The sequence below is a fragment of the Spermophilus citellus genome, assembly GCF_964194105.1.
Source record: "Spermophilus citellus genome assembly, chromosome: 2".
Taxonomy (NCBI): domain Eukaryota; kingdom Metazoa; phylum Chordata; class Mammalia; order Rodentia; family Sciuridae; genus Spermophilus; species Spermophilus citellus.
The window spans coordinates 177338903-177362301 of record NC_138183.1 but is presented as its reverse complement, the minus strand read 5'-3'; positions in this window follow the sequence as shown (position 1 = coordinate 177362301).

The following is a 23399-nucleotide window of genomic DNA, read 5'->3' as shown; positions in this document are numbered from 1 at the left end:
TACTAATTTTGGTGTTGGTTTGTTTCTCTTTTTCTAGGGCTTTGAGATGTAATGTCAGGTCATTTATTTGTTGACTTTTTCTTATTTTAGTGATGAAATCCATGAAATGAACTTTCGTCTTAGGACTGCATTCATAGTATCCCATGTATTTTGATAAGTTGTATCAGAGTCCTCATTTACCTCTAAATTTTTTATCTCCTCCCTGATGTCTTCTGTTATTCATGCATCACTCAATAATGTATCGTTTAGTCTCCAGGTGTTGGAGTAGCTTCTATTTTTTATTTTATCATTAATTTATAATTTCATTCCATTATGGTCAGGTTGAATGCAGGGTAGTATCACTATGTTCTTGTATTTGCTAAGACTGCTTTGTGGCATAACATATGGTCTGTTTTGGAGAAGTAACTATGTGCCACTGAGAAGACCATGTATTCACTCATTGATGGATGGAATATTCTGTATATCTGTTAGGTTTAACTTATGGATTGTGTTGTTGAATTCTATAATTTCTTTGTTTAGTTTTTGTTTGGAAGATCTATCCAGTGGTAAGAAAGGTCTTTTGGTTCTTATAGTTGAGAAGGGTTTGTTTGATATACATAGATGCCCATTGTTTGGGGCATAGTTATTTATCATTGTTATGTCATGTTGATGTATGACTCCCTTAAGTAGTATGAAATGTCTTTCTTTACCCTTTTTAATAGACTTTATTTGAAGTCTACTTTATCTGATATGAGGATGGAAACATCTGCTTGTTTACATTATACATCTGAATGGTACATTTTTTCCCACCCTTTTACCTTCCGTCTGTGGATTTCTTTTACTGTGAGATGACTCTCTTCAAGGCAGCATATTGTTGGGTCTTTTTTAATCCAATCTGTCAATATAGGTCTTTTAATTGATAAGTTTAGGCCATTCACACTAATGGTTATTATTATTAAAATATGATTTGTATGCCTGGACATTTTGGTTTATTTTTTTTGTTTTTAACTTGACTTGGTTTCTACTTTGATTAGCCTTTCTTTTATTTCATTTCCTCATTTTGCTTATTTGCATTGTTGTTTTTCATTTCCTCATCCTGAAATATTTTGCTGAGAATGTTCTATAGTGCATGCTTTCTCTCTGTTAATTTTTTTAAATTTCTGTTTATCATGAAAGGTTTTTATTTCATTGTCAAATTTGAAGCTTAATTTTCCTGGATACAAGATTCTTGCTTGACATCCATTGTCTTTCAGAGCTTAGTATATATTGTTCTAGGATCTCCTGGCTTTGGAGTCTTGGTTGAAAAATTTTCTGAGATATGAATTAGTCTCCCCCTATATGTGATCTGACTCCTCTCTCTTGCGGCCTTTAAAATTCTATCCTTAATCTGTATGCTAGGCATTTTCATTATAATGTGCCTTGATGTAGATCTGTTGTAATTTTGTACATTTGGTGTCCTATAAGCCTCTTGTATTTGATTTTCCAATTCATTCTTCATGTTTGGGAAATTTTCTGATATTATTTTGTTGAAGAGATTGCGCATTCCTTTGGTTTAAATCTCTGTGCCTTCCTCTCTCCCAGTAAATCTTAGATTTTGTCTTTTGATGCTATGACATGATTCTTGGATATTCTGTTTGTGGTTTTTTACCATATTTACTTTGTGGTCAACCTTATTTTCAAGATTATATATTTTGTCTTCATTTGTCTTTGATCTTCTGTCTTCCAAGTGATCTATTTGGTTGGTGATGCTTTCTATTGAGTTTTTTATTTGGTATGTTTTCTCCTTCATTTCAAGGATTTCTGATTTTTTTCCCCCAGAATCTCTATATCTTTCCTGAAGAAATCTTTAGCTACTTGTATTTTCTCCCTTATCTCTTTGTTGTTGTGATCAATGGTTGCCTGTATTTGCTTTCTTATCTCCTTGTTGGAGTAATCAATTTTTGCCTGTATTTGCTCACTTAGGTCATTCTCTAATTTGTATATCACTTTAATTATGTACATTCTGAATTCCTTCTCTGACATTTCATCAACTGTGCTGTCCATGGATTCTATTGTTATAGCATCTTGGTTTGTTTGGGGCACATTTCTCTCTTGTTTTTTTCATATTGCTTATTTGTCTTCCTTAATTCCAGTGTGGATCTGAGGTATTACAGTTTGTAACCTATAATCTTGTAGTGTACCTGCAGATTACCTGTACCTCACCTTGGTGTTGGCCTTCTAGACCCTGGCTGGAGTCCCATGATAAATGCTACTGCAACTAAAGGTGGTAGTGGCAATAGCGGAGGTAACTCAAGATAGCAGTGTGGATGTCCTGACGTGGATGCAACCACTTTCAGAGATGGGGCTGAAAGGGTGGGCTGCCCATTTGGGGATGCAGCTATCTCCAGGCCCTATTTGTTGTTCCAAGGTAGAGGATACTGCATGGGGAGGACTATGGCAATGGCTGCAGTGTCCCAAGATGGACGTGGGTTAGCCTTGGGCTCGGGCTCTTGCATAGATTTGCTGGTCGGCAGGGTGGTCCCGTGACTAACCTTGGCCTAGGCACCCATCTAGGTCAGCAAGGGCAGTCCTTGGCCTGAGCCTGGGCTGCCACACATACCTGCTGGTCCGTGGGGTGGTCCTCTATTTCAATAATCTTATAATTAAATCTTGGTCTTTTAGTGGACCAATGTGTTAGAGGTATGGCTTTCTTCCAATGTCTTGATTTTCTCCCCTTCCCCAGCCCCTTTTCTGGTTGCAGCATTGCTAATTTGTTTCCTTGATGCCATTTCTTCTGTTAGCTATGCCCTCCTGTCTTAGGTGAGACAGGAAGTTGAGTAACAACTGAAGAAGACAAAAATCCTCTTCCTCTAGCTGAAATCATTTTCAGAATAGTACGCTGGAAAATTCCTGCCTCTGGAGATGATGTCTTTGTTACAGAAAATGCTCTGGGTAGTTTGCATGATGGTATTCTTTTTCTGTTCTTGCTAGGACCAAGCAGGATCACTCTTTCTTCCTCACAGTAGAAAACTGATGAGTTTTATGGAGTAAAAACCTGTGAAAATGTGGGGGATCTCCTTGTGGCTATGCATTCCAGGAGCTTCTCATTCATATGCTGGACTTTGCTCAACGTCCATCACTTCATCAATGTTATTATGAATCTGTCACTAACTGCTTATAGTGTGAAGAAGCTTTTGTTCCCCTTAAGCAAATCTCAGATATGTCGTTCTATATCTTCTCTGTCCCCAGATTTTAGAGATGCAGTTTGCCCTAGAACTTCAGTTCTCTGAGAAGTCCACGATAATTCATGGCTTTTCAGTTCTTCCACGGTTTTCTTGTGTTAAGTTTAAGGGAGATAACCAGCTCTTTACATGCTGGATTTGAAATTAGAAGAACTATGTTACCAAATTTAATTGAACTATTTTAAAATATGATCTGTGACCAATTTTAACTATTTTCTTTTTATATCAAATAACAAAAGGGTGGGGACACTGGAGAAACCTAACACTCTTATAACAATAAAATACCCACACACTGTGTGTCTGACTTTAGCAGTCTTATTGCCTAGGCATAAGAAACAGGTTGAAAAAATATCTATTTCTACATAATGAAAAATGCCTAAAACTCACTTATACTACAATTGGGACATAGAGAAAACACAAGCAGAAATAACTATTTTATTCTCTCTGTAATCAATCTGCTCTTCATTAACATGCAACTTACTGATTAATTAGTAAATTAGTAATTTCATTGAGTCCCATTCAGTAAACTGTGTAGTTTAAAAAGTCCTCTAGGTAATATTAACTCATGGCTCAAAATTCAGTAGTATTTGTCTAGGTCTCTGATACATTTTTACCAAGGTAAAATCTAACTTCTTCATAAAATAAAGATGGTTCACAGAATTTCATGATTTAATTGATTGAGAGAGATTAGGCTGTCAGAATTTTTAAAACATTCTTATGTTGTATTGCGTTTCTCTGTGTATGGGGGTGCAGTGTGATCACTGGAAGTTTGATGATCTCCATGATGTAATCCAGGTTGGGCACAATAGTGCTTCCTCATGCTTTCTCATCAGAGCAGTGTGGCCTTCATCCAAAGGCCCTATCTTGGTCCTATAAGCTGGAGATCATTAAATAAATAGCTTCTTTGTGATGTATCCAACTATGAGCTCACTCATCAGAAGAGGTACTTTTTCCATGAGGGCAGCATCTGTGGGAACCCTCTGTGCCCCACCATTCAGGTTACACACCCTGAGGAAATGAGGGAATATCTGGATTAGAAAATTTAGATCACTGAATACCAGTTTGGTTTCAATATGGCCAGAGGAATGATCTGTCTCCACCATCTTTGCCTTATGATAGTAACCCAAATCCTTCTGCAAGGGGAATTATATTCATTTATCCACAGAATTCCCACCTTATCTAACTGAAGCTGGAATAAAGGAAAATCAAGGTCCATTTAACACTGCAGAACTCTGTCTTTTCTTCCTAGCCTCCTTTCCATAGTCTGTTTAGTTAGAATAAATGTTTCCTTCAACATAATTCTTTTTTTCTTTATTATGAATTTCTGTATCTCTCTCTCACACACATATACACACAATAATGCACACAAATATCTGGGCCCTTTAATACTTTAAAATAAATATATGAGCTTTTGATACCTTAAGTGTAGCTCTGAAATTTGAAGAAAAAAATACCAGTATAAAACTTGAAGTTTTACATTTTTAATCTATTATTTTATTTACTTATTTACTTATATATCTGTGAAACATATTTTCACCAAATTACCCAGGCTGGCCTTGAACTCTTAACCCTCCTTCCTCAGCCTCCATAGTAATTGAAACTATAAGCATGTACCACTGTTTTAAATGCAAGTCACAAGTTTATTTATTTATTTATTTTGGTTTGTATTCTTTGCATTCCTAATTTTAAAATTTCTAAATAATCTCTGGCTAGATGAATATCCTAGATCTGAGGAGAACAAAGACTGAGTATTATAAAAATTAATTGAAAACACACACTTTTGACTTGCATATGATCACCCCTGTTAAACCTGAGCCCTCTGCGCTAGATTTTGTTTCCACTTTAGAGATGAAAAATCTGTGATGCATGAAGACTAAGCATTGCCATGTTCCCTTAAGGCTATTTGCAATAGTGGTACCTGTTGATGGATGTATTTTATTTTTACTGTCTAGTATTAATGTTTGTGGGTTTATCCTTATTCCTAAATTAAGGTACAAGAAAATTCCTACATGCCTTCTTCCGATGCATCAGATGCTCATTCAACCAAATGTATTGATCCCATACTCTGTGCCAAGCCTGCAACTAGCTACTGAGAGTAAAGCTGTGAGAAAACAAAAGAAGGGTGACATCAAGGAGTTGACAGTCTTCCAGGAAATAACAGAATATCAACACAGAATTCAGTACAGTTTTATAGGTGTAATGAAGGAAGGAAATGGTGTATATTCTGTTTCATTGCATTTTATTGCTTGTCTCTCCAAAGGTTTGTTTTTCCTCCTCCCCTGTGCCTTATATTGCATATATTTTATCTTATTTACATACACATATTTTCCCCTCAGCTCTTCTCTCCTTTAGAGCCTAAGGACACAGTATAAGACCTTTCAATAAGTAGATATTTGGTGGAGTCAAAATAACATTTTATTCATAGTCCAAAAAACTAAATTTGACTCTCAGGTGTCATAGTTGAATGACCTCAGGCAAATCACTTGACCTCTCTTGAAACTTAGTTTTGTTCAACTATAAATCGAAGGTAATAATAATTACTTTACAGAGTTATTATGCTAAAGGAGTTAATAAACACAAATAATACTTTTAAGTATTCACAGAAATACAGATAAACAAGGTAGTAAAGAATTATTTTGTGTATTTCACATTCTAGAATACAATTACACACTAGTAAGCTCTAAAAGACAGACTGTATCTAAGTATTAAAAGATTTTTCTTATATTCAAAATATTAAAAATTTTCCCTGTAATTGCAAACCAACCTAGCTTAGATATAAAATAAAGATTTTGCAGATCCAATCATAGCTTCACAACCACAAAAATGACCTTAAAGCATTACCTCCCTCAGTAAAAATATAACCAATTCCCAGAATTTTCTGAAGTTTTTATGTATCAGAGTATTAAATATTGCCATTAAAAACAGTAAACAAATAAATGTGTCTAGTACATCAACAGATAAAGCATCAGAAAAGTTTCCCTGGAGAAATGGCTCTTCTGAGAGTCTCCTGACAGACATTCATGACACAGGGGAAAAGACAATTGCCTGTAATTCTTTTATAGCAATGATGACAAGTAAAATGTTGCCCTCCAAGGAAACTGATACTGTATAACATTCTTGCTCCACATAAGCTTCTCACCCTAAGTGTTGAGTTACATTAGAAAACATCAGTATCCCTTTGCAAGCTGGTTTGGATCAACTAACTAGCTTTGTCCTGTTCATATTTATCTAGTAAAAATGAGAGGCATGGAATGTTGAAGGGTGGAGACAATGAAGGGAAAGTTGGGGTGGGCACAAAGTTAACATATAAGCCAATAACCAAATCTCTTCATGCACTGACTTAATTTATTGAAAGTCAGTAAAGAATTCAACACTCAACTCATTTTTGGGATGCTATAAATTTCATCCTGGAAGAGATTTATAGGGTGGCTAGTCTCACAGATATTGGATTTAAATGAATTGTTAAGGTGTACAGAAAGAAAACAAGGTTTTAAAGATTAAATAACATATAAAACATTTTTAAGACAGTGATGATGGTAAGGAGAAGCTATAAATATGATCAGACCAGATTCAGGACATTATAGGAAAATAGATTCTATAGTTTTAGAAGATTGCAAGAGTGGATAATATGTTAAAAATGTGCTGTTACAAGTTTACTCATTGAACTAGGGAGATTGTATGCATTCATAGTTAGCCTAGCAGGGGTTATAGGAAGTCAAAATTGAAAAAAAAACTATCTTAGCCTCTAAGGAGCCTAAAATTGGTGAGATGAGTATCTAGAAACTTAGTTAGAAATTGCCTGTGGAATGTGCACCTCCTTTCAAATTATTATTTTTTCTCTTTGAATTGAAAGATAAAGTTTTAAATACAAACATATCCACATATAATATAGTAAGAAATTGATGCCAACTTTAAAATCAATAATTAGTGTTAAGGGAATTTGAATTTTTACATTCATTTATTTATTTAACAAATACTCCTACTATTTGTTAGAATAAATATTTCTTTCAACATAATAAGTATTTAATACACGCCAGGCTTTTTTTTTCCTAAATAGTAACTTATCTTTCTTACAACAATGCTATGAGGTTAAGTATTATTTTTATATCCACTTGTTATGGGCCAGGCTATATGAGCAATGATCAAACAAACTCCATTTTACCCTGAGACTCCATGTCATGTAAGAAGTGCTTCTCCTATGGAAACACCCCACCTGTGTACCTATCAATAGTTGCTTAGTATAGCATGTTTGGCAACACAAATGGCAATTCTCATATAATGTAAAATTGTTCTCTTTTCAGGTTCCCATTTTTCTAGGACAATGTACCTTGTCAGAGAATGGTTGTCTAGATGGTAGTAACCATTTTTAACTTGTACTCGCCTTGGGCCTATTTTGACCCATTTCTCTTCTGCTTATGATTATGGAAAGTCCCTTTGAAAATACTAAATGTACCCAAAATGAAAATATGATTATAGGCATTGCATTGTCTCACTAACTGCTCAGTTCAACTTCTGTACCCCTTTTGTTTGTAGTTACGTTAACCTGGATGTGATTTTTGTGGTTTTTGCCACATTCCTGAAATGCTCAGCTTCAGGGCTGTTCCTTGCAGAGACAGTTTTGTGTCCTGTGGGGATCAGTCATGAGATGGCTAATCCATACTCTCCAATTCGGATGAAGTTGAGACTTGGTGTGCTTTCTGAGCAGTCTGCCCCATAACACTTTATAGGAGAGAAATCAGGCTCTGAGTTTTTATGCAATCCCTGTCAGATGACATGATCAGGAATTTTCAAGGCCAGGATCCAAATTCAGACAACAGTGCTCAAGGGTATGTTCATTACAAACAAACAAACAAAAAGCTGCTTTATTTACTATTCTTGTTGTCAGAAAAAAAACATGAAATGATACTGGGGTAAAGAACATTAGTAAATAATTTTGAATGTTGCGGAACATTCATCTCAATGATAGAAAAAGAGCTTAATTAAAAATTCATCACTATTGATGACAACATTTATATACACTTTGCTACTTTGTGGTCCGCAACCACTCCTTTCTCTATGGTTTTATTAGTACATTATAATTATACATAATAGTGGGGTTAATTTTTTACATAATTATAATGCTTAGAAGATCATTTCCTTCACTTCAGCCCCAATAGTTTCTTTTTCTTCCTCTCCTCCCTCCATCTTTTCCCTTTTCTCTACTAGTTTTCTTTTTTTTAATTTATATTATTTAATTACTACTTTACAGATAAACATAAAAGTGAAACTCACTGTGGTGTACATTTATGTATTTATGTGTGTGTGTGTCTATATATATATATATCATAATTCAGTAAATTTTATTCCTCCATTACTTTGTTTCCCTGTTGCTTCTTCTACCCCTAAATCCCCTTCCTTTGTTTCACCAATCTCCTTTCTGCTTTCATGGGCTCCCCTTAATTTGCTCTAGCTTCTGCATACGAGAGAAGACATTCTACAGTTGATTCCAAATGCGGCTCATTTCACTTGGCATGATGTTCTCCAGTTCCATCCATTTATCAGCAAATGCCATAATTTCATTCTTCTTTATGGTAGAGTAAAAGTCCCTTGTGTACATGCATCACATTTTCTTTTCCACTCATCTGTTTACAGTTGCCTGGGCTGGTTCCATAACATAGCTATTGCGAGATGCACTACTATATACAGTGACATTCCTGTTTCATTGTAGTATGCTGATTTAGTTCTTCAGAATAAATACCAAGCAGTGGGATAGCTAAACCATATGAGGTGGTTCTATCTCCAGAATTTTGAGGACTCTCCTTACTGCTTTCCCTGCTTTCCAAAGTATTAATTTTTAGTCCCATTGCCAGTATACTTTCTATGTTGCCATTCTTATTGGGATGAAATGAAATATCAATGTAGTTTTGATTTACATTATCTTGATTGCTTGAGATTTTACATATTTTTTCATGTACTTGTTGATCATTTGTATTTCTTCTTTTGCAAAATATCAGTTTAGTTTGTTGTTGTTGTTGCTTTGCTTTGCTTTTATGTTTGTTTGTTTTGTTTCTTTTCTTTCTTTTTTTTTTTTTTTTTTTTTTTTTGGTATAAGGGATTGAACTTGGAGGCACTCAATCATTGAGGAACACATCCCCAGCCCTATTTTGTATTGTACTTAGAGACAGGGTCTCACTGAGGTGCGTAGTGCCCTGCTATTGCTGAGGATGGCTTTGAATTCACAATCCTCATGCCTCAGCCTCCCGAGTCACTGGCGTGAACCACCATGTCTGGCTCAGTTTAGTTCTTTTGCACATTTATGAATTGGGTTTTCTTGTGTGTGTGGTTAAGCTTTTTGAGTTCTTTTTGTATTCTTGATTAATATTTCCTGTTGGAGAAGTAGCTGGTAGAGATCTTTCTTTCATTAGGCCCACTCTTTAATTCTTCTTCCTTTTGCTGTGCAAAAGTTTTTTTAATTTAAAGCTATGTCACTTATTGATTCTTGATTTTATTTCTTGTGCTTTAGGGGTCTTGTTAAAAAAGTTGGTGTCAATGCCAATGCATTGCAGTGTTGAGCTTATGTTTTCTTCTAACAGTTGCAAGATTTTGGGTCTAATTCCTAAATCTCTGATCTCATTTGAGTTGACTTTTGTGCAGGGTACAGGGTATGAATCTAGTTTCACTTTTCTGAATATGGAATCCAGTTTTCACAGTATCATTTGTTAAAAAACTATCTTTACTCAACCATTTTTTTGGCACCTTTCTCAAGTATCAGATGACTATATCTGTTATTTTGTCTCTGTGTCTTCTATTCTATTGGTCATCATGTTGTGTTTTGATGCAGTATGATAGTTTCATTACTATAGCTATATATTATATTTTTTTATTTGTTCTAACTAGCTACACATGATAGTGGAAAGCATTTTAACAAATCATACATAAATTAAATATAACTTTCATTATTCTGGTTGTACATGATGTAGAATCACGGCAGTCATGTAATCATATAAGCACAAATGGTATTAATGTTCAATTCATTTTACTGTCTTTTATACACCCATACCCTCTCCCCTTCTTTCACTCTCCTCTGCCTAGTCCAAAGTACCTGTGTTCTTCCCTAGACTCCCTATTATGAATTAGCTTCCACATATCAGAGAAACCATTTGGCCTTTTTTTTTTTGGGGGGGGGGGTGGCTTATTTCACTTAGCATGATATTCTCTGGCTCCATCCATTTACTGGCAAATGCCATAATTTTATTCTTCTTTAAGGCTGAGAAATATTCCATTGCATAAATATACCATACTTTCTTTATTCATTCATCTGTTGAGGACATCTATGTTAGTTCCATACTTGGGATATTGTTAATTGAGCTGCTGTAAACATTGATGTGGTTGTGACACTGCAGTATGCTGATTTTAAGTCCTTTGGTTATAAACAGAGGAGTGGGGTAGCAGGATCAAATGTTGGTTCCATTCCAAGTTTTCTGAGGATTCTCCATATTGCTTTCCATATGTGTGTATTATAATTTGAGATCCAGTATTTAATTCTTCCAGCATCACTCTTCTTGCTCAGGATTGCTTAGGCTATTCTGAGTCTTTTAGTCTTTCAAACGAATTTTTTTGGTTGTCATATGGATAACTAAGTATATCAAAGCCATGTATATATCTCATTCTTACTTGCTAGGAGCCACAAGCAAATATACGATGTATGGCACCTTTGGTTGTAAAGTGACGCCAGCTAGCCACTGAGATGATTATGTTAAGATTTACATTCATATGGAAATTGGACTCCCGCTGTTCACCTTGGCCTGCTACCGGACTCATGTTACGGGACTCATGGAGAGTTCCCATTGGTTGGGGAAGGATAGTAGGAGGGAATTCCGGGGGAGGTCCGGGGACCCCCGGTTCGGGAACGCGCGGTTCCGGTGGAGGCCCGCGTGGGAGGACCGGGTTTGGCTTGCCAGCGCCTACAGAGTATTGGCGGCTTTTTCAAAATAAAGTTTTGTTCCTGCTTGAGTGGCTGGTGATTCTGTGCCCAGCCAAGACTGCGGCATTACTATTTGCTCTGCTAACTCTCACAAAGTTATTATGGAAGTGGGAGCTGATATATGCTATAGTTTTAATGTCCTAATGTCCGCAATAAACACCCACCACCAAGGATTACATTTCTGTGGCCTTGGTCAAATATTCAAGCTAAACTAACACATAATCCATATTAAGATATAACCTAATATCACATGGCCATCTAATTAAAAAAATGTAAACCATTCTTAAATCTCTGTACTCCTGACAGAATCTACTAAGTGAAACTTTAGCAGAGTAAAAAAACTGAACTTAGGATGGAATATCAATTATAAAATTAATAGTTAAGAGGATCTAAGATAAGGATAGAAAACAGAAAAGAAATTTAGGATGATTAGTTAATATAGTTTCTAATCAATCAGCTATGTGATATGACTGCCCAGATTTGAATAAAGAAAGAAGTCTATTGGATAGTTGCCTGAAACATCAATTTATAAAACACCTTCATCTCATGTTTAAAAAAGGAAACAAGAGACCTGAAATTTAAGTAATGTATTCTAAATCACAAATCTATTGCTATAGCTGGAAATGGTGCCAGATATGACTCCAGAGGCAGTGTGATCTTTTCTTTTTCTAAAATCATATAGATGAGGGAATTCAAACCCATAATATATGAAACAAAAGATTTAAAGAACTGTAGATTTTCCCCCTAGGCAATGGAGGCATAAAAAATGATGAGGATGAGGAAAAGTCATGATAATATGCTCCAAATACTTCATGATGCATTAATGATAAAAAGATAATGGATTAGCAAATGAATGGAATTTAAAGAAAGTAAGATATTTATTGAATTAGAAAAATCTAAAGAAATGAATGGGCAACCTAAGGAATATAATGAGTTTCCTGACAAGAAATGTTGCTTGAGTAGAGAATAAGTATTTTCCAACAGAATTATTAAGAAGGGATTTAAATATTGTGAAATGACCCTGCCAGGTGATATTAAACTATGGCATTCAGAGTTTATGGTTCCAGAAGTGAACATATAATAAAGAGTATATCTGCACTAACCCGTCAGGATTTTTTCTTAGCTCCTTCTCTTAATCCAAATTCCCCACATGATAGAGGAAAGAAGGAAAGCACAAGTCTTGCTTGACTTCAGGAATGCAGATTCAATTTCATATTACAAAATATTATTGTCCATGATGCTTCATTTCCCCTGAGATGGTCGGTCAGTGATATGATTTAGGCAAGTGCAACCTGTTACTCACCTTGATACCTGCCTGAAATCTTCTTTCCCCTGCAGACCAAATAACAGCTTATCATTGGTCTAATAATACTCTGCTCTGAGGTTTACTACCCCTGCTTTCCTTTATTACTGTTAGGTTGTATGACCCTTATCAAGTTGCAGCTGTCTCATGGGTGTGCTGAGTACCACTAGCAGTCTTTCAATCTAATTTACTATGGGAATAAAAAGTAACTCAGGAATGATCTATAGGAACAGTGACAATGCACAGGAAACTTAATGAACTCCAGAGCATGGTGTTTGCAGCAAAAGAGATAACAAGGTCAAGGATTTAACATCCAACTCAGAAAATAAAAATGCAAATATTAGTTTTATCACACATACATATTAGGCAGTTAGGATATTGATTGTAAAGCACTAAGTCATCATAAGAACTCACATGGGTCTTTCCATTGTCTTTGATGATGAGAACATTTCATGTGGACATAGTACCTTTAGTGGATTCCTGGATGTTTCTTTTGGAGAATTGTCCAGAGTGGGAGAACCTAAAGCATAGCAGTTTTAAATCAGGCACTATCATAGGCTATTTGCATATATTATTACTGATAATGATAATCATGGTAATAGCTACAATTAACCCCATCCTATATATGAGAAAAATTTCATAGTGACAGATTTTTTTTTTGTCTCAGCTCAGCTCTTAGTCATTAATGTTATTTTGGGCACATAACTTAATTTAGATGAACTTTTAATACATAAAATAGGATATTAGTAATGTGTACAATTATATATATATATATATGTGTGTGTGTGTGTGTGTGTGTGTGTGTGTGTATAAATACACAAAATTTTTAAATAGTAAGCACAACACCATCATGGTAATAGTCATAAAATCACAATGCAATAAGACTTCATAAAAATACCCAAAACATAGAAAGTTTAGATAAAGCATAATTTTCAGTATGGCATTCTCTTTCTCTTATCCAAACCCAGTTCTCAAATGGAAGCAGGTTAAATTTTTTATAATGATGGCAATAGGGTTAAGGTAAATTAACTTCCATTAAGGGCATAGTAAAATAGGAAGAGAAGTGTCGAGTAAAGAACATTATCAGAGTGTCCCTGCTCAAGATGCAGGGAGCAAAACAGTGTGTTCCTGAAACACGAGTGCTCTTTTGATTTAAAGTCCCACCACCGCAAGAGGCAGGGAAATAGGTACTAATAAACAGGAAGCTCCTGGGCCAAAGCAGTTAGAATCATTCCTATCAATATGACAGTTACAGGTTAAAAAACACCATCAAATATACTAATAGCAGGGAACTGAAAATATTTGGATTGCTACACTTATTTTGAAATTTCCAATTGACAGCTGTTCAGGTTAGTTCTAATTATTTCATTAACCTCCTAACAATCAATCCTTCATTTTACTTGGATGAGATTTTCTTGAGTCAAATCTATCAAATTCTGACAGTGTTTTTCTGCAATAATAATTATTACCATATACTGGGATCTTTATCTGTTCTTATCACTGTCTTAATCACTATTAATTATGTATTAATAACAGATTAATTCTCATTTAAAAACATTAATCTTGTGACATTGGTACTATTATTATTCCTTGTTCATAGATGTGGGAATTGAGGCTTAGACAGGCTAAATTAAAACTAATTGACAAGGTTATATACTGTTTCATTTATATATTAATGAGTCACAAAACATTCTGAAAATTAAGAGCTTTAAGTATCAATCATTTCATCTGTACACAATTCTACTGGTGAGAGATTCACAGGGTCTCTAGAGCCTATTATCCATTGCATTGGACCTGGTGGAGTGGGAAGATGCACTACAATCAGTAGAACCTCAGTTTCAGTTAGGTTCCTTCAAATGCCTGGGACTGGATCGAGTAGTTGGAATGTGTCATATGTCCAACATCTAAATTATGATCATTACCTGTGTTCCCTTCTACTCCTTGACATGACTAGCATCAGCTTGGCTGTATAGTGACCTCTTAGTTGCAAAAGAGATTGCTGCAAAAGACAAGTGTTTATTAAGCCTCTATTTGCATCACAATGGCTAACTTCTCACGGGGCCAGCATAAGTTACATGAAAAAGCACCATGGCTTTTGAAAACTATTAAACAAAATCTAGGAGACAAATGATATAATATATATGACATAAATATTTTAGAGAACAATGAGACATATCAAAAAGGATAGTTTACATTAGACTTGTTAGTATTGTATATATATATGTATGTGGAGGAGACTGGGTTTGTCATAGAAAAATAGAGAAGAAAAAAATAATCCAAGGCAAATCAGGTGTAATCCAGCCTTTCATTTTACCTATAAATAAACTGGGGCTACATGAGAAAGGAACCCAGATAAATACACAATTCTAGATATTGGCAAAGACTAGATAAAGAATGCAGAGCATACCAAAATCCAATGGAAAAGGTCTAATAGAGAGTTTGTCACATGGGATACTGTTGGAGAATATGAGAAGAATGCATGGGCTGAAAGAGGCTTAAGAGAAGGTAAGAACCAATTGATAAAATGTCTAAAGTTCATCCCTGTGAAGTGTCTTTTAAATAACCCACTTGGGAATGTATCTGCAATGTGCCCTGGCCTGCCCTGGCCAGGTTGGAATACCATATGCCTCACCCATATCACTGGTCTGATATGCTTTTATTGAATTGGAATGGGAATTCTGATTTTTGTCTACCTCAGGATGCTATCCTGGGAGTGTGAACTCCTAAAGGACAAGGGGTGGTTCATCTTAAATAATGCATAAAGTAAAATTAATCATGTTACTTCGGATTATAAAATGATAAACATGAATCATGAATGGTCCCTTATTTTCACAAGAGGAGTCAATATGTCTAGAACATCTGCTAGGAAACACATTTTGTGCTATTTTAGAACACAGATTATTTAATTAACTTAAAAGAATACATAAAGGTAGCTGTTTTTCTAAAACTTTTTCCAAAAAATGAGAAGATTAAAGTGCCTGTCTGGCTTTCCCAGTGTCACAAAGTTGGTAGGTTGGCATAATCAGGATTTAATTAGACTATTTTCCTTGTGCTACTCTTTCTTTTATAGCCAGACCATAATCCCATGGAAATATAACAGTGTTTTGAAATATACTGAAATTTAAATGTCAGATATTTACCTTTAATGCAATTTCTGTACAGAATACAACTTTTCTGAATATTATTCTTTTGTTTGCAAAATGAAGGTTGACAAACACATCCTACGGGTATTCGTTCTCCAAAATAGGTCACCATCACTCATGGAAAATTGAAAATGCAGCACTATTCAATGCTGCGCCATCTGGCGTTCATTAATGATATTACCTGATGGTAATTTTTAAGAAAAAAAAAAAAGGAAAAAAAAGTCAGTTAAAAGAACTTCAAAATGCACAAGTAATAAATATACACTGTTTATCCAAGATATATGCCACTTTAGATTTTGTTCATTTATTTGGATACTGTTTGTAAAGTCAGTGTTAAAATATCAAAAGCATCACCCTAATTTGATGGCCAAGTAATGCTGCCTGCAGAGATAGTTACCACCTTCACATACAAACGGGTGGATTATACCTGCGCATTTCATATCCACAATAAAAGAAGTAGTAATAGGCCCCATCACATTTCTATGTAATTAGTGTTAAATACATTTGAATCCCATGTAGCTACACGTATTTGAACAGTAACCAGCACTATTGTATTTGAACTGTGTAATTACACACTGGATCTCTCAGTGGCACAAAATGTATAATTATGAAGTTCTCCACAATATCAGAAAAAAACAACTGTGTGGTGCTTGGAGGGAAATCACAATGAGGTTATGCTGCCTGTGATTTCACATCCTTTAGTTCAGTGCCTATTTAACTTCCTATAAAATGTAATTAGGCATGGGGTTGGGTTGGAAGACAAACTGTATCTAATATATTAACAGCATCTCTTATTCACAAATAGCTAGAGAGCATTCCACCTAGTTCATGCCAACAGCTCCCCTTGTACATAATACAAGTAATTTGCCACTCCACATGGAGTCTCCCTATTACATTTTGTGTCTTTTAAAATAGGATTCTAAAAATATTTCCACAAAATGCAACCCTGGTGTTGATATTATACAGATTTTCTAAACTCATGAAATATAATGTCACAGGGGAATTAAAGTAGATGAGGTAAGCACAGCAAGTAAGAAGGAATGCAAGTTAAACAAGGCTAAATGTTGGACTTTTTGTTTGCTTTCTCATTAGATGGGAAGTTTTACAGAAATTTTCTGAAGTCATAGCTAAAGGATTTGACTTTTTTATTTTTCTGGGCCTTAAGCTCTTTTATTTAAATATGTTTAAAAACTAATTGAATACTTACAGAATTTTGGAAATGAGTATTGGAGAAGTTCTCACATAAACCTTAGTGAAGATCAGGGTTCACATGGGACAATAAGATCATGTGCATATGAGAAGTTTCTTGAGCAGATTGGGGATGGCACAGTGTCCACTGGGAAGCAGCCTACAGTGCCTTGGTGAGTAGACTGAATTATTCTGAAAAGGTAGAGAGAATAAAACCAATAGCAAGAAACAATAAAAACCTATGCTTAACTTTGGCTGTGAGAAGGCATAAACCAAATATATATATATTTTTTTCCAGATAGTTAAAAGCACTAGATATACCCAATTGTATTTAATAGAGTAGACCCAGAAACCAGAAACTGAGATAAGGACGAAGAGTTATGATGTTATGATGTTCCTGATCAAGTAAGGGTTCAACTGAAAGCTAACTAATGAAAGGCAAGAAACTGCTGGAGTCTCCAGGCAGAAATTGTAGGCAGGAAAAAAATCCAGTGCAAAGTCCTTCGGGCCAAAAACTGAAAGTAAAGCAGAGAGTGATGCAAAAAGAGCCAGAGGATTGTAATCCATGGTAAACATGCTAGATTCTAAAAAGGACTAGTACTATTTGCATGTTAAACTAGGAAAGGATAAATGAATCTCAACTAGAGAGTTAAATTGTATGTGAAAATATGTCATATTGTAATGGAGTTGAATATATTACCCTCTATTTCAAAGAAACTGCCTATCACACTCCAATTTAAAAGATCACACTCCAATATTTTTTTTTTCTCTGTATGCTCAACTTTTAGAGTCATTTTCTTTGCCATTTTATGTATTTCTATATAATTAAGTGGACATCTATGAAATATAAAAAAAATTTAAAGTATTAAAAATTGTTTCTGTATTGATACTTAATTCATGAAATTATAATTAATCAAAATATTTAGAACTATGAATATTAAAATGTTCAAAAGAGTTTTTTCTATTTTTTTAATGTGAGATATGGAAGGAGATTCTATCATTGCTTCCTGTAGAAGTTGCAGTCTTTCTCTGGGAGGCCCTGTTTTACAATATGAGAATTAGTTTGTGAGTACTGGATCTGACTGACACAAAGCATAAGAACTTGGAGACATTATTGACACCTTGGAATCATGTTGCATTATTTTATAAAATGATATGGCATTTATAAGCATTTATTTTAAAATTATATTCTATTTATATTAAATTATATGGCATTACTCTTTATAATTTTCTCTAGCCTTCAAACCTTCTAAGAGTATTATATTTTTATTCTATCCAGGATATTTTCTGGACACTTTTCCATTACAGAAGAGTTTTATTGTTAAGACTAAAGATTTCTTATAATATAGTTTTAAAATACGGGAGTCAAATGTGCCCTTGCAATTTTAATGTAATTTATAAATTTAAGAACAGAGCCTCTCTGCATACTACACATCCCCATTCTGTTTCATAAGATAATATTGCTATCACATCTGACTTCCAACTCTTTTTGAGGGGGTGGGATACCAGTGATTGAACTCAGGGGCCATCAACCACTGAGTCACATCCCCAGCCCTATTTTTGTATTTTATTTAGAGACAAGAGTCTCACTGAGTTGCTCAGCATCTCAACATTGCTGAGGATAGATTTGAACTTGTGATCTTCCTGCCTCACCTTCCTGAGCTGCTGGGATTACAAGCCTGAGTCATTGAACCCAGCTGACTTCCAAGTCTTACATCAAATCATCCCAGCTCTTTAGATTTCAGATAGTCTCCGAAATCCCTACTATTTTTCTCTTCTTTTGCAAATGAGTGGGACAATCTCTTAGATCTCTTTTGACACATTTCCTTGACTAACTAAAATAAGCCATTTAAAAGTGAACTTAGATATTAATGTTGTATAAAAATTGATTTGTTAACTAAAAAAATTGATAGTAATTTTACCATTTTATTAATCAAATACTGCTGTTTCATTTAAACTGACACATATAAATACTTTTATTAAGTCACTTAAAAACTTCTGTATGTTTATACTATCTACTTAGAAACATGGGTAGGAATGATATGGCTTCTTTTGAATTATGGTATGTTGGGAAAAATGCTATTTGTGTCTGATTTTTTTTTAAAGAGAGAAAGAGAGAGAGAGAATTTTTTAATATTTATTTTTTAGTTTTCAGTGGACACAACATCTTTATTTGTATGTGGTACTGAGGATAGAACCCAGCACCCCGCACATGCCAGGCGAGCGCGCTACCGATTGAGCCACATCCTCAGCCCAAGATTTTTATAAAAAGGGCAATTATTAACAGGAAAAAGCAAACTAGACTTGTTCCTATTGCATTCTCACTCTTTCTCAATACTTCACTTTTTAATTTTTTAATTGATTCTTTTTAATCATACAATTTAGTAGAGTCCATTTTGATTAAATTATACATGCATGGAATACATCTTATTTTACTTAGGGCCCCAGTATTGTGGATGCACAGCATGATTGGATTCACTGTGGTATATTCATATATGTACAGAAGAACTTTATATCAAACTCATTCTGCTGTTTTTCCCATTCCTATCCCCTCTTTCTTCCCTTTGTTCCCCTTTGTCTAATCCACTGAAATTTTATTCTTCCCCTTATTTTTTTTTCTACAATTTTTTTAAAATTTGTTCTTCCCTTATTTTTTGCTGAGGGCCATTACCAAGTAGGAATGACGCATCGATTTCCTTGCCAGCGTACCCCATGTTAAATTTGCTGTGACCTTGCATGTGTGTTTGAGAAAGGTGACCCTGCTCAATGACCAGGGTGGATCCAGGATTAGGGTGTATCCTGCAGTTTGAGGAAGTATCCCACTCCTTGGGTTAAGGGCGTTCCCAGTTTAAGACCTTGGGTTTTAGGGAAGTTCGATGTTGAGGATTATTGCTGCTGGAAATAGGGCGTTCCTGCTACCTGAGCTCCCTTTGAGTTCTCGTGAGATTCAGAGAGTATTTTGGGAAAAGCCTTGTGGAGTAGGTGAATTGGGTGGAAGCAGAACTGGGATTGCCCCAGAGCGTGTGTGGAGGCCGGTGTGAGTTCGGAAATAAAGATTGCTGTTTGAATCTACAAAGCTGTGGTGGCTCGTGATCTTGTGCCCAGCCAAGACTGCGGCAATTTTTGACACTAGAGATATGGGGTTTTCCCCACACATCAATTCCCTTTCAAACATAACTTGGGTTTCTTATAATTCAATTCAGTTCTGACAGTAACCAAAGTTAGTACAGATCTCACAGTTCAATGACTCAATTCCGTAAAACTGCAATCCAAAACCCATGTTATCCATGACATTTCACCAGCTTCACCACAAATCAAAGGTTCCCACACTTTGTTTTGGAGATTATTTACTAAGTGTTTTATAGAATATAGGAAAGCACTTTCCTATTACCCATGTATTATAAAATTATACAATTCAGGAACAATAGCTTCATGAATGACATACGTAAGGAAAATATGGGTTAAGAGGGATAGCAGCTCTATCCCTATAGGTATCCTTATTACCTCTCAGGGCACAAAAACCTCCTAGCATCGCCACATATTCAAAAATCTGGAGTCCAGGTATTTTTATAGGGGATCCATCACACAGGCTTAACAGTCTCTTCTTTCCAGTATATAGAAGGTGGGGCTGAAAGTTTCAGGCTTTATTTTTTAGGTTTTCATAAAGCATAGTCACTTTTATTGTGTGGCATGCCATCCTCTTTCTGATGACCATCCCTCAATGCAGTAATCCAAGTGTCCATAAATAGGAAGACACTTCTACTAACTAGGAAATCCCAGGGGATTAAGAGCTCCCTCTCAGGAACCAAGACAAAAGACCAACCATTATAATGAAAGAAGTACTTGCTACACCTTTCAAGCAGAAAATTGCAAGTGTTTTTAAGTACTCTGTGCCAAAAACTGGGAAACAGAAACCAAACAGTTTTATTTTCTGATTTCTGACTTGGACTAAAAAGTGAAAGATAGATGCTTTTCTGGTTAGTGGCAGATTCACAGAATGAGGAGCAAAACAAAGTTTCTTTGCAATAGAAAGGGAGAGAAAATATATTCATTAATAGCTTCCACTCATGACCAAAAAAGATGTGGGACTGCAGTATACACTAGGGTACCGTTCTTAAAACAGACTTCTGTTCCCTTCGTTTCTTCTAATTAGAAACTCAAAAAATTTAATTGTGGTAAAATTTATATAATGTAAAAGATATTATTTCAACCATTTTTAGTTGAATGATGCAGTGGTGCTAAACATATTCACATTTTTGTGCATCCATCACTACCTTTATCTCCAGAACTTTTGTCATTTTGTAAGACTAAAATTCTGCACCCATGAAACAATAGCCTCTTGTCAGAAACCTTATACTTTTACCCTCAGGGTGGCAAATAGAAAGGACACATAAGAATCAGTGGCGGAGGATTTATTTTCGTTTAGGTCCAAATGTAAATCTTATTTGGGATAAATACAAGACCATAAAATCATCAGATTGAAATCAGCCCTTGAAATATATAGTTCAGAGACAGGAATCAAGATTAATTTTTTCTCTGCTATTCTTTCTTGTCAAATTATGTAAAGAAGAACAAAAGTAGAGCATGCAGTCATATGGATTGTGTGCATCACTTCCTGGCTCTCAATATCTCCATGTTTCTCTTTACCTTTGCAAACTGGTTAGTGAAGGACCAGATGACACTACTCTACCCAAACAGGCACATCTTACATGGAGTACATACATTTCTTTTAATTATATAATGAAAAATTTTCTTGAGGCACAAGCTGTTTGGAAACTACAATCATCTCTCCTCTTAGAATAAATTAGAAGGAAATGAGAAAGGAATGAACCAGAAGAAAATGAAGGGAAAGAGATTGGACTATGTATCGAGTGGCATTTTGTTAGCATATTCACATCTCTTTTATCCACACATCCTTGTCAATGTCGTGTTTTATTTCAAGTTTAAAGATGTGTTGAAAACCTGTAGTACTTCAGTTTTTCCAAGGCTCTATGCCTATTAAAGTTGGGATTCCAGCCAATTTCACAGTTCCCTCCATTTGCAATGAGATACAGAGAAAGAAGGCTAGTATGTCTTCTGCCATTTTCCCAAACTCATGGGAGGATCATGTCACTACTGCATAGTATGATACCAACATATAGCATGAAGGATGTGCTGTTCACTGACAGAAAGAAGGGTAATGTTGGATAGTTTCTTCCAACAGGCTCTGGGTTTCCAATCCAGCAAACTTCATGATGATTACTGTGTCACTAATGGAAATAGTTTTTACCTTTGGAAGCATAAAATGTACAAAACTGAGCCGAATTTTCCAGTAAGTGTAATGAAAATTTTACTATCCAAAATTGTTCTCTTGGAAACTAGCATATCCTAGTTGACACAAAAATAAGTTTTTATTGGATGGTCTTTGTGCTGTTACCTTAGCATGTGTCTATTTACGCCTTACTATGCTAGGCAAGCCAACTCTCTTGTCAACACCCTAGGGAAGGAATGATGTGTCCCAGGAGGTGCATGGAGATATGTGTTTGAGGTCTGGGGGATGGAGGTACAAACTGGAATAGACTTAGAGAGAAGTCTGCCTTCCCACAGAGAATGGAGAACTATTTGATTTTTGACCATGAAATTTCCCACCAGACAAGGAGAGCGTTCAAACTCTGAAATCACACAGGATCATAAGAAACGTGTCTGGATAACAGCCAAGAATGTTGGGGTGAGACACATCTCTGAGACATTAAGTCAGACCAAATGTATTCTTTTCATGGAAAAACAGGAAAGAAAGTCATATAGTCTGGTTTCAATACGTTGAAAGATGCATTTCAATTTATTTTATTGGGAAGGTAGTGGTGTTATATGGGAAATTACATTTGAGATAAAGATCTACTACTGGCAGGGAATTTAAAGGTAAATCCCTTTTCAACAAAAAAGATGAAGCATATTATCATAGAATGAATGCTAAGCGAAGATTAAGTGGAATCTGAGTTTTTATTTTGACTATGCATTTTTTAAAAAGAATAGTTATTGGAACATTGTGGACTCATGATGGTTCAGCCTGTTAGCCAAAGGCCCAGGGATTATCCACTATAACCTTTTAAAGAATAACTAGCAGAACTTTTACTGTTTGTATTCGGTTGAATGTGAGTGAAACCATTTACATGTTGAGATGCTGATCAAAGTAAATTGTTCAACGGTGTCACAATGAAAGCATCTTGTCATCATGTAGAAGGAAAGGCATTTTAAGGCCATTGTCTAGTTGGAAAGTCTGTCATTTCTCCAATAGGTCAGTGAAATATCCGTCTTCTTAATCACAACCAGGGAAGAATATAAAGAAACATAAAAGGATGCAGGACAGAGGGAGGAACAGTAATCCACAATATCTTGTAAATGGGATGAGGAAACAAGTTCTGTATATGAAAAATGATTTAAAGGAGGGATTTTGCAAAGCCCACTAAAGAGGAACAGATTTCTTAGCACCAAGCAATGAAGGTCTGAGAAGTTTGAGAATGTCAATTGGTATCTGAGGAAAGACTGACATTGCCACATAGAATTCCATGGGTAAACACAGTTTAGGAATTTGTGAGGGACTCAGGAAAAACTAAGAAAAAAGA